Below are 13243 nucleotides of genomic sequence, written 5' to 3'. Positions count from 1 at the left end.
ACTATTTTATAATCATTAAAAATTAACAAAAACATAGCTGACTATACAGCAGTCAAGAAAAGTTGTCTTTATTTGCACACATTACTATTTTGCACCCGAGTAAAGCAGAAAAGAACATATCAGTGTTGGAGAGCATTCTAAGACAATTCCAAATTTCTTCAGGATATAAAACTGTTTGTTCTTCTTTTCGCCACAGTGGAACTCCGGTCCACTAATGATTGGCAGCAGATTTTTGAGGTGCCAGCCCGACGCCCAACCTTCAACGAAGGCATGCCCATTTACACGTCTTTTGAACACCACTCGACCACGGGGAGGACATGTAGACTCCACACAGAAGGCGCTCCAGGTGAGAATCGAACGGGAGAACCTCTTGCTGTGAGGCGACAATGCTACCGCTGCACCACAGCGGATAAAACAAAGGCTAAAGCTGTAAACTATGTACCTACACATGAATTGGTTCAGCAATATCCATATTTATGGGCATGTGATAAAATTTAGTTATTTAGGAACATGGGTTAAAAAAGATTCTGTTACAGCAACTAGAGATATGTAGGAAGAGACTAAATAAAAGTTAATACAAAAAAATTGAGAAAATGGAACCTCTTGCTTATGGACATGGACAGTAAGATACAAGCAGTGAAAATGTTTTTAGTCCCTTTAGTTTTATACACAGGTCTGGTATATGTTTATCAACCACAGGAAAAGTTGTGGATAGCAATTAATAAACAGTTGAAGGATTTTATCTTGAAGAGAAAGACTGCAAAATTCAAGTGGGATAAGCTGAGCCTTCCAACAGAATAAGGTGATTTAGGATTGCCTGATTCAAATGAATACTTTAAAGCTACACAGTTATTGTGTGTGTGTGTGTGTGTGTGTGTGTGTGTGTGTGTGTGTGTGTATGTATGTATATATATATATATATATATATATATATATATATAGATATATATATATATATATATACATGTATGTATGTATGTATGTATATATATATATATATATATATATACATATACATATATACACACACACACACAGTGTCATACCTCCACATAGACTCATTGCCTTTCCTGTTTCTTGAAGGATATCAAACCAAGAGGTAGCAGAGATCCAGAAAGGAATGGTACTTGTACTCTCAGTATGAACAGCATCATTTGTAAACTCTGTTTGGGTACTTAAAAGGAATTTTTACAAAGTCATTTCTTGTAACAGGCCACACACAGATGTTAAGCTTGCAGTCAAGTTACATACTCTTGCACTTGAAAAAGAGAAACAGGCTGCTTCTGGTTTGGGGAGGTGGGATTCAAAGCACATGCAGCTTGGTGCACTGAGACAGACTGACATTCAGGGAAAGCCAAATAGCACATAGCTACTACTGGACACAGCAGAAGTCATACCAGAGAGGCACAGATAAACACTGGAATAAATGGACTGACGATTAACAGTGTCACGTGCATGAAATTAAAGGTAGGCACAGCCAAAGACTGAGTACAAACACAGAAACAGAGTGAATACACAGTTCAGAAAGTAAAGGACATACTCGGGTTTGTTTTCATGTGCAACTTGTAGCTACTACAAATAACCCTGTACATCACCCCACTGACCCACTGGGTGAGGTGGCCCAATGTCACCTCATTTCAAGTAAACAAACAGGTAAGTAAATATATATATATATATATATATATATATATATATATATATATATATATATATATATATATATGTGACTTCAACTTCTAACCCCAAAGCTGACAAATCAGCTTAGAAATGACCCAGTACTACTGGAGACCTAGGCCATCCTGCAGGTTTTAAGCTGTTACATAAAGCTGCTGCTGGACAAGCTGGGATACTCCAGCAGATAAATTAAATTAGGACAGCTTGACCCCCTTTTTTATTTAAAAAATGTAACTATATAAATCAAAAAGTTAATAAATCAAGACAAATATATCCTACTATATAAAAAAAAATCATAAGAAAAATTTAGAGAGAGAGAAAAAGAAAAGAAAGAAAGAAAAAAGGGAATTCATTACAATAATATGCATTCATATTGTTATCCATTGGTTAATATATCTGGTCTTGACTTTTATATCTGAACGTTTTTTATGATAATATAGATATTCATCATAAAGACTCCACCATTTATGCTTAATAAATTCAGGTACTGGACACATTTTCCAAGCTCTTAGTATCATTTGTTTAGTTATCATCAATGCTAAGAAGATCTTTAATCAAATAATTTTGGAGTATACATCTAATATATTGACCAGAAATGTTGCAGGTGTGAACAATATTTCTTCTTTCAACCACCTTTCCAATAATCCAAGTGTTTTCTTCCAATAACGTATTTGAGGACGTGCCCACCAACAATCGTGGAAATCTACAAGTTCAGTTTGGCAATGCCAACAAATAGAGTATTTCATGTGCATCAAAAATAATCTTATTATAAGTACAATGTATACTAGAAACAATTTTATATTGAATGGACCTATTTCTTACTGACATAAGGTTATTGTACACAACTTTTACAATTTTCACAATCATTGTCCATTAAAATTAGTTGTGACAAGGTGTTCCCATTTTATTTTCCTTGGTAGGAGTTATATTTGGATTTGTCTCCCATAAAGCTTCATATGTCATTCATTTGTATCTTAACATTAATACTTTTATATTTTTATATCTTAGAGATTACATTTAAAATGTGTTTAACATCTTCATATAACTGTGCAATTAATGACTCCTTTTGCAATAAATCTTCCCATGTCTGATTTCTTATGGTGGGTATCAAGAACTCCGTCAGGGGAAAACTCTGACAGATCTAATGGCTTTGGCATTGAATCTGAAAATATTTTAATAAAGTTAATATTTGTGGAATATAAGTTTTGAAATTTCTGATTAAAATGAAACATGTTGCTTTAATACTAAGTATTTTTGGAAGGGGAATGGAAGAATCAATTAATTTATTTTTACTGTTTTATATAGTTCTTTGTCCGAGTATTGAATATTATCAACATTTACAAAAATGGAAGTAGTGACACATTTATCAGTGTTAGTCACTAACAAACCTCCTTGCATTTGTGGAGCAATTATCACGTCCCATGGTATTCTAGAAGAATCTTCTTGACATAAATTTTATAAGAACTCTTTTGACTTGAGAGGTCCATTCTTTTGTAAGGGGGATTAGTTTATTCTGCAAAAGAAACAATATCAAAGGTAATACAGACATCCTAATAATATTTATTCTTCCCAACAAAGAAGAAATTTGTTCTGACATGTCTTAATAAAATTCTCAATTTTTATCAAGTACTTCATGTTAGTTTTAATAGCTATTTAGGCCAAGGTAATTAATTTCCTTTAAAACTGGATTGTTAAAACTCATCTCTACTTGTCTTTCATACAGTTTTAACCTTTCTGACTTCCTTTAATTAAGAATGCACCCAACTGCCTCTTTAGCTTCTTATATGACACCTAAAATAAAAGGCATATGATTATTAAAGTCTGCATATGCTGTGAATGAAAAAAATCATTGTTTATAACTGTTGGCTTAATTTCATCATACAGTTTCTACAACAATGGGTTAACTTCTAGAACAAACAATGTTGCCAACAAAGGGTATCCTTGACTAATACAAGTTATCAGAGAGAATTTTGGCAGAATTGTTTTATTCAGCTTTATACACACTTCTGACTGGGAATACAAATTCTGAACAACATTAATGACTGTGGAATTTTTTTTAGTATTCCAGAACTTGTCAAATATAATTCCTATTTAAAATATCAAAATTTTGGTAGCATCCAATTTCAACAGTTCAGTGTGTTTTGTTTTTTTATCTTAGAATTAACAAATTAATGCATATTAATGCTTGAATCAATTTATTGGCTTTAGTTATATATTTATTTGGACAAAAATAATGCACAAGATATAAAATGTTTAAAAGACAGAATAATAATTTCTTATTAACTGCTTCTATAACTGAGATCTAACAGGGAGATATGGCCTTTAATGATGTGGTTTTACACGGCTTTCTTACTTTCTTAATATCATTTCTGTCAAGGCCACTGATTAAATTTTTTCCCCAACCCAGTATTCTCAGTAGACTGGTTATTTTATGTTGATAAAATTCAGCTATTATATGCCAGGTCCTGGTATTTTGATTTTCTTCAAATGAGTGACATTTTTAATTTTATTATACTGTGTATTTTATCTTGGTTAGAAGTAATGCAATCAATATCTTTTACTTGTAAAATTATATTTTACAGCTATTATTTCTGCACTGCAATGCTAATATTTTCCATACCTGATCAAGCTCAAAGAACAAAGTATATATTATAAAATTTCTTATGAGTTATTTCTTTTTTTTCAAAAATCTTTATTGTATTTTACGAATAAAGCACAAATAACATCAATAAAGACATTTGTCAACAGTGAAGATGTCAACATTAACCAGTGATTCCTAATACATACCAATATACAATGTACAATTAATGAACTATATACAAAGGGCCAATTGCCTAACCATGTAGATTAAACATTTGAACTTGTGTGGTTTAGTCATTTAATCCAAACTTATAATAGAGGCTCTCACAGAAGAAAATTAAGCAGTAGATGAAGAGGTAATATAGTAGTTAAAAGTAAAGCTGATTCCCAACCCTAAGGTATGTAGGATACCAATCTTTATTGTAAAAAGTAGTCAAATATACTCTAATATTCAAGAAAGGGCGAATGTAGCTTTTGACTATGCATTAAGATGTTGTGGGCTGTCATGTACTTGATTGCCATTTGTTTGAAACCTTTCCAAGTGAGTTGGGATCTATCTTTCCAGTGCAGAGTAATATAAAATTTTATTAAGGAAAATACAGTAACTAATATGCATATTTGTAACTTCTTCAGACCCAGAGGGGGGATATGCAGTATAGCGAATTCCCAGGAGAGGGTAGTTTTCTCATATCTCATTTTTTACAATTTAACTTTCAAGAAACATCAGAGCTTATAAGAGCATCAGAGCTTATAACTTTCAAGGAGCATCAGAGCTTATAAGAGCAAATTTTTACAATAAAAATTATCCTTGTTTCCCGTCTTTTCTGATCTAGAGTAGTCCAAATACAGGCTTTGCTGTATCCTGGACTTTTGGAAAGTTCCTGTGTTGCCCATTTCCTTTCTTGGATAAAGGGAGGCTTCTTTGTTCACCAGTGGCAGTGGGGAGCTTAGAGCAGCCTATCTATCCCTGGAGAAGTGTTCCCAGCACAAGAATCTGGTAGTCTATTGGCCGTTTTGGGTCAATTTCTAGCTCTTTCAAGTCCCCCTGTATAAAACCCGCTTTGGCGCGTTTTTTGCGCTTGTTACTACTCAGCCAAGCTCCTAGTGGTCCTGCAGAGTGGTGCTAGCAGCAGAGAGGCTAAAAGAGTGACTGCTAACCCAATAAAAGTGTTTTTTTCCTGCTACTACCTGGGCGACTGTCCGATCTTGCTAAACAGCAAGTATCTCTGCATTCTTGAACTGTTTTAAACTGTTTAAAGTTGTTTTTGCACCTGCACTTTTAAAGTTTGTCCTGTTTGTTGCATTTACCTGTTGAGGATACACACTCAAGTGCGCTAGCCTGTGTTACATATTTATTGCATTTTCCTGCTGTTTGTTGCAAAAAAGGAAAAAAAAAAAAAAATGTATCCTTGTTTCCCATCCTTCCTGACCTAGAGTAGTCCAAATACAGGCTTTGCTGTATTCTGGACTTTTGGAAAGTTCCTGTGTTGCCCATTTCCTTTCTTGGATAAAGGGAGGCTTCTTTGTTCACCAGTGGCAGTGGGGAGCTTAGAGGAGCCTATCTATCCCTGGAGGAGTGTTCCCAGCACAAGAATCTGGTAGTCTATTGGCCGTTTTGGGCGAATTTCTAGCTCTTTCAAGTCCCCCCTGTATAAAATCCGCTTTAGCGTGGCTTTGTGCGATTTTGCGCATAGCGCGGCATCGGGCAACGCCGCTTAATTGGGTTTAAACCATTCTCGGCTCCACAAAGTCTGCTCTTCACCTTTTCCCTTAGAACTGATCTAGTTCTCATAATAAACACCCTATTCCTACTCTAAAGCCTGGCATTTGCTCACTAAAGCAAGTCAGCACTAAAAAATTAAAAGCACTACACCCTCACAAACTCCTCTTGAGTACCTTGTTCCCCATTGGCCCTTTTTTCAATTATAAAGGAATTCCCAATACTATTCTAGCATGTCCAAAGGTCAGTTGTCAATCTCCTCTCCGGTCCAGCTGGTGAATCTGGGAATCTTGAGGCAATGTTACAACTGCCTCATGTACACAGACAACCCTCTCCTCCTCCCAACAAATTCCAACACATGTGAGAGATGCAACCATATAGCCAAACTGGAGGCTAAGCTCTCTCAACTCAGTACTGGCGTAACCAGTCAGGAGGAGAAGGAAACCACACTCACTACAATTCCAGTCTCACATAGACCTACCACGACAGCAAACCAAACACATAAACAAACAAAAACATACTCTACCAGGTTATACCTCATACCATGTTTTTCGGCCCCAAAACTTGGACCGGACCACAAAAGGAGGGGGAGTATCAATATTTGTCAAAGATACACACCTCCTGGTTGGTGGCACAGCACGAAACATCAGAGACTATCCATGTGCAACTAACAGTGGGTAAAACTGCCTTCCAGTTTATAGCCTGCTACAGACCACCCTCCCAAACCCAGGAACCCCACTCGGCCTTCCTGAGAACACTGGAAAATATGAAGGTCTCTCCAAACACCATTATACTGGGAGACTTCAACTACCCAAACATAGACTGGGAGCATTACTCTAGCTCCAACACCCTAGTCCAAAGGTTCCTAGAATTTATAAACTCAAATTCTACGGAACACCTTTTTACCACTCCCACAAGAGGGGAAAACATACTGGACCTGATCATCACCAACATGGGGACTCTATGCTCCAGACCAGAAGTGTATCCCTCACTGGTAAGATCAGACCATAAACTAATCTCACTAGATATTCACATCCAGACCCTATTCCCTGCCCAGAAAACCACAGTGAAAAACTTCTCTAAAGCAAATTTCACACTCCTCAAAACCGAGGTGGAATCCTTCAAAGCCCCCGGGCCTGTGGAAAATACGGCCCAGACCGCAGAATCCTTTATAAAAGCATTTTATGAACACCTTCAGGAATGCATGGATCATGCAATCCCAAACAAAACCAAGACCCAATCCTCCAAAGGCAGGCGTCCTGTCTGGTGGACCCCAGCCATAAACAATAGAAGGAGGAAGCTACTACATGATGGAGCAAAATCCTAAAAAGGGAAGGCATCTCTGATCAGTATTAGCAAAAAACTACGGGCACTCATAAAATCGTCTAAGGCCAGCTTCAAGAGAAAAATTGCACAGGACACTAAGGATAATCACAAGGCTTTCTTTAGTTATGTTAGGAACCTGGGTGGGAATTCCCAGATATGCTCAGAATTAGTCCAAAATGACAAAAAATACACCAAACCCACAGACATTGCCAACATCCTAGCTGACAGGTTCAGCCCAAACTTCTCCCCCCCTTCCCCACCAAAAGGGCAAATATCTATCCCAGCAGAGTGCTGCCCCCCTGACATCTCAGATGCTCAGGTAAGAGCCGCCCTCTCCAAAGCAAAAAACACAGCATCACTGAGATCAGATGGTGTCCCGGGCTGCGTCCTACATGAACTCCAAGAAGAACTAAACCCAAACATAAAACTACTGTTCATTCTCAGCCTTACTACAGGATATGTACCCAAAGAGTGGCGTACAGCAACAGTGGTCCCTCTCCACAAAGGTGGTGCCTCAATGGATCCTGGAAACTATCGCCCCATAAGCCTGACTAGCTTGGTCTGCAAAGCTATGGAAAGGATCATCATGGACCTCATAAATAAAGATATTGGGGACCTACAGACACTGGATCCTACCCAGTTTGGCTTTGTTAAGGGCAGATCCTGCCTCTTAAACCTGGTTGATTTCTTTGAAACAGTCACCAAGGCCATTGACGAGGGGAAGGTGGTCCACACAGCCTACCTGGACCTCGCAAAAGCCTTCGATACAATACCCCACTCGGGCATTATAGATAAGCTCACCAGCTTAAATATAAACCTCTATGTCGCTAGATGTGCTGCAAACTGGCTCAAGGACAGAACCCACATGGTTAGAATTGCTGGAGCCATGTCAGACTCCAAATCAGTTACAAGTGGCGTCCCACAAGGCTCAGTCTTGGGACCTCTCTTGTTCGGTATATATTTCTCGGAGGTACAGGCCAACACGGAAGGACTGTGGCTGACCAAGTTCATGAGCGACTGCAAACTGGGCGCCATAATCGACTCTCCAGCCGACACAAGCATCCTACAAAAGGGCCTCATAGAATCAGGCAACTGGTGCCAGAGCCATGGCCTCAAGCTAAACGCCAAAAAGTGTATAGTCATTCCCTTTGGCAAAAACAAAGTGCCCACAAATTACCACATAGATGGTAATCCATTAAGTACGGAAGAAGTAATTAGGGACCTGGGGACTCAAGTTGATAGCAATCTCTCATTAGACAACCACGTGGCCAAAGTGGTTAGAAAAACATTTTATATAGCCCACCTAATCATGAAGGGATTCACATCTAGATCAGGGGAGGTCATCGTGCCTCTTTACTCATCCCTCATCAGGCCCATAATTGAGTACAATGCCCCTTTTGGGATGTATCTTACCAGACACCTGCAGCAACTGGAAAGACCCCAAAAGTACCTCACCAAGAGGATCAAAGGGCTCAAACAGATGCCATATGCTGCCCGGTTAAAGAAACTCCAGCTCTACTCAGTGGCATACTGCCTGCTCAGAGGCGATCTGTGCCTGACGTATAAAGCCATGTCCTACCCGGAATTAATGGACATGCTGCACCTCAGAAAATCCAAATCCCATCGAGCTACGCGCACAAGAGACTTGAACCTCAGCACTGAAATAAATAGGACATGCTGGAGGGACAGATTCATAATCCAGAGGCTCCCTTCACTCTGGAATAAAATCCCAGTCCAGGTTAGGCAGAGTCCCTCATTGACTCTCTTCAAGAGGAATCTTGATGAGTGGATGGGAGATCGTAGATTTACTCCGGGCATCACTGTTAGACAGAGGCACAGTATACTAACCTCGAAAAAGGGCATAGCAAAATTCATTTAAAATGGGTGGCGAAAGCCAAACACACACTGGCTAGGCTTGTAAATGCCCTAGGGCAGATAGCCTAGTATGAACCCATGAACCTATCTGCAGCTCCAAAAGATGTGAAGAAGATCTGCCTTCTGGCAATCACAATACGGGCAGAATGGTGAGATTGTATGGTTAAATTTACTTAAAACAGTTGGGGTAAGATAAGCATTGTTTAAGATCATTGTGTATAGCTACGTTTTTTAAAGGGGACCGATCTTATTTAGATGGATCGGATTTTTTGGCTGAATGCAATTGCAGGATGTAGATCGGTTCAATAACTGGAGACGAGGACTTCTTTTTGGTATCTGATGGACATAATAAGCTTATAGGTATTTGAAATAATTTTCTTCATTGAAAGTAGGTTCCATTGAGTTTTACATGTATTTATATCATTATTGTTAAGTTTAAGATCTTCCAGGATTGTGGCACTCATTTCTCTGAGTTGTCTCAGAATAATGGTATAACGTTTTGGAAGGTTAAATGCCAGTCTGATCTTCATGACAGAATAGTCCCTAAAGGAGTAAAAATCTAGTAGGCCTTTCTCTTTTAGGACAGGAAAGTTATTTAGGTTGAGCATTCTGTTAAGTTTGAAGTTTGGATTAAGGTGGAGTGGTTGTAGGGTAGTGAAGGCACTGAACAGATTTAACGTATCAGTGAGTTTTTGGAAATTAGTTATTTTATTCTTTAAGGATATGTGAAGCTTAACATTTTTAGGCTCTCCTTGTTAAGGAAAGGAAGAGCTTCAGGACTGAAGTTGAGACTTTTAACATAGTTATAGAGGAGTTCTATCCAGATCAGTGTCCATGTCTCCTGTTTGAGTTACAGTCAGAAATAGCCACAATTCTGCTAGAACTGATAATGTCATAACATAGTCTGAATTTGGGGAGGCTTAACCCCCATTTATCCTTAGGATATATCAGCTTTTTGTATGCAATTCTGATTTAGGAAACCATAAGAATTTGGACAGGCAGGAGTATAGCATCTTGAAGAATTTGTTGTGTTAACATTATACTGGAGCATTAAAAACATACAGCAATCTTGGTAATATGTTCATCTTAACAATAGCCACTTTTGATAAGAAAGAGAGCTGAAGTTTATTCCATCTACAAAGATACTGTTGTATTGTTAACCAAAGCTTTGTAACATTGCTTTGGTAAAATAGTTTTGAGTCTTGTTAAAAGTATATTCCTAAGTACTTCAGGGAATGATTTATTTTGATTTCCATTGGCGGGGGTAGGCGAAAAGTTGATACGATGGGTTAATTGGGAAGATGGAGGATTTCTCTATGTTTAATTTGTAGTTAGAATATTTAGAAAAGGCACCCATGGAGTTCAAAATTTTCCATGAATCAGAACTAGGTCATGTAAAGTATAAGTTTAGGTCATCTGTGAATGCTGATAATACAATCCTAGCGTTATATAGAACTGGAATGTGATTAAAAATGTTCTGTATAGTAAGTAAAAACAGGGGGTCAATGTATAGATTAAAAAGTTATGGGGATAGTGGGCACCCTTGTCTTTTTCCATTCTTAATAGGGATCTGGGAAGAGATGGACTTATTGATTTGTAGTCATGTATGAACATTAGAGTATAATGTTTTTAACAGATTGAATGAAGCCAGGGGGTATATCAAAAGGGTCTATATTAAATCAGCGAATGCTTAAAAAAGCGAATGCCGATTTATCAACCCCATATAAGCGAAAGCTTACAATCCTGAACACTCGGAACAGCAACTTTTTCCCAGGGAAAAAAAATCGGTGTTCCACAAACAAATAAAAAATAAAAATAAAAACATCAAAACATTACATAAAGTGTACCCCCGATGTACCCCCCCCTACTTAAATATACCAACTCCGAGATCGCACTACAGTGACAAAAATGGCAAAGTTACGGAGGCGGCCAAGCGATTTCTTTCCCAGGGAAAGAGATGAATGACTGGCATTCAGTAAATATAATTCTTTTTGAAGATGGTCTAGTTGGCTTGTAGATTCGCGACTACAGATAATTTGTAGTTCTGTCTCCAGTTTGTTGATTCTTCCTCTTTTTTTTTTTTTTTTTTTTTTTTTTTTTAAGGAGGATTCTTTAGCATTGTGTATTTTCTTATAATAAGTAGCTTTATTAACAAGGATCCCTCCAATTTGGGCTTTTGTAGAGGCCCAGAGAATGTCAAATGGTAATTGAGAAGTATCACAGCTGGAGAGAAGTTCATCCAATAGTTCATCGATTTCTTGTACAATATCTTCTATGATGTTTGCAGATGACACTGTGATCTGTAGTGAGAGTAGGAAATAGGTGGAGGAGACCCTGGAGAGATGGAGATATGCTCTAGAGAGGAGGAATGGAGGTCAGCAGCACTAAGACAGAACATATGTGTGTGAATGAGAGGGAGGATTAGATGAATGGTGAGGATGCAAGGAGTAGAGGTGGCGAAGGTGGATGAGTTTAAATACTTGGGGTCAATAGTTCAGAGTAACAGTGAGTGTGGAAGAGAGGTGAAGAAGAGAGTACAGGCAGGATGGAGTGGGTGGAGAAGAGTGTCAGGAGTGATTTGTGACAGACAAGTACCTGTAAGAGTGAAAGGGAAGGTCTACAAGAGGGTAGTGAGACCAGCTATGTTATATGGGTTGGAGACAGTGGCATTGACAAAAAGGCAGGAGTTTAAGCTGGATGTAGCAGAGTTAAAGATGTTAAGATTTGCACTGGGTGTGACAAGGGTGGACAGGATTAGGAATAAGTATATTAGAGGGTCAGCCCAGGTTGGAAGGTTTGGAGACAAAGCCAGAGAGGCAAGATTACGTTGGTTTGGACATGTGCTGAGAAGGGATGCGGAGTATATTGGGAAAAAGATGCTAAGGATGAAGCTACCAGGTAACAGGAAAAGTGGAAGGCCTAAGATAAGGTTTATGGATGTGGTGAGAGAGGACATGCAGGTGGTTGGTGTGACAGAGCAAGATGCAGAGGACAGGAAGAAATGGAAACAGGTGATCCGCTGTGGCGACCCCTAACAGGAACAGCCGAAAGAAGATGATGATGATCTTCTTTTAGTAATAAGTTAGGATTCAAGGTCCAGTTGTAGCCCCTATTCTTAGGGTTGGTGAGAGTTAATGTTGCGTGTGATTTTTGAATGATTAGAGAAGAATTTAGACTCTGTATGAAAGTCGATGACCATGTTTAGAAAGACATTTGAAATTAAGAAAAAAATCAAGTCTGGACCTGCCTTTGTGACAGGGAGAATAGAAGGTGTAGTATTTGTCCTTTGGTGAATTTTCATTTTGGAAATGATATGGCTCAAACAGACTGAAATAATTCTTTTAGTTCTGTAAAGGCTATAGTTGCATGTGTATTGTATGAATTTCTAATATTTGTCCTGTCTGACGTGGGATCCTGGATGGTGTTTCAATCCTCCTATAATGTAATAGTAGTCTTATATAGAGACATAAAGAATTCCTATAGTCTCGAACAGGAGGCATACATATTTAAAAATAATATTGGTTTATCGAGGTGGGGGCTTCTAGCAGTTACTTAACACCATCTTACTTCTGAGTCCACGTCATAATGCAAAATATTGTCCTGGAAGGTTTTTTGATAACTGTTACTCCCAGACTATTTGATTTTTTACCAGCTGCAATAATTGTTTTAATCCACTTTTTCCCAGTGTCATGTGGCCACTGCTCAGGGAGCATGCGTCTCTCTTGTACTAGGATTATATTCGTTTTGGATTTAAACTCTAAATGGAAAAATAACTTCCTCTTTTTGTCCATTTGGATCCCCTTTACATTCCATGAATCAATAACCCCCATATTGTGTCATCAGTTGTGGATGTTAATAAGGATGGATAAGGTAAATTGTATGCATCTTGAATGAGTATGGGTAGGGCACTCAACCAAAAGAGAAGGCAAATAGCACCTAACTCTCCCTGCATTAACCCCAGACCTAATCACGAACCAACTCAGCACGGAAGAGTAATGCAGAGTATCAGAAAGAGACAAAAAAGGAGAAGCCTGACACAAATCTAAAGGACATCTCTAGTACACATTT

At 38.3% G+C, this 13243-nt stretch overlaps 1 protein-coding gene across 2 annotated transcripts in view; it reads right to left on the bottom strand.

Moving 5' to 3' along the window:
- HEATR3 (HEAT repeat containing 3) overlaps window positions 1-13243 on the bottom strand; it is a 603471-nt gene that overhangs the window by 22706 nt on the left and 567522 nt on the right. The window lies entirely within an intron of this gene.

This window comes from Protopterus annectens, chromosome 8.part1 (assembly GCF_019279795.1).
Source record: "Protopterus annectens isolate FY-2018-M chromosome 8.part1, PAN1.0, whole genome shotgun sequence".
NCBI classification, from domain to species: Eukaryota; Metazoa; Chordata; order Ceratodontiformes; family Protopteridae; genus Protopterus; species Protopterus annectens.
The sequence above is the reverse complement of the archived record's forward strand: the minus strand, read 5'-3'. Positions and strand labels throughout refer to the sequence as shown.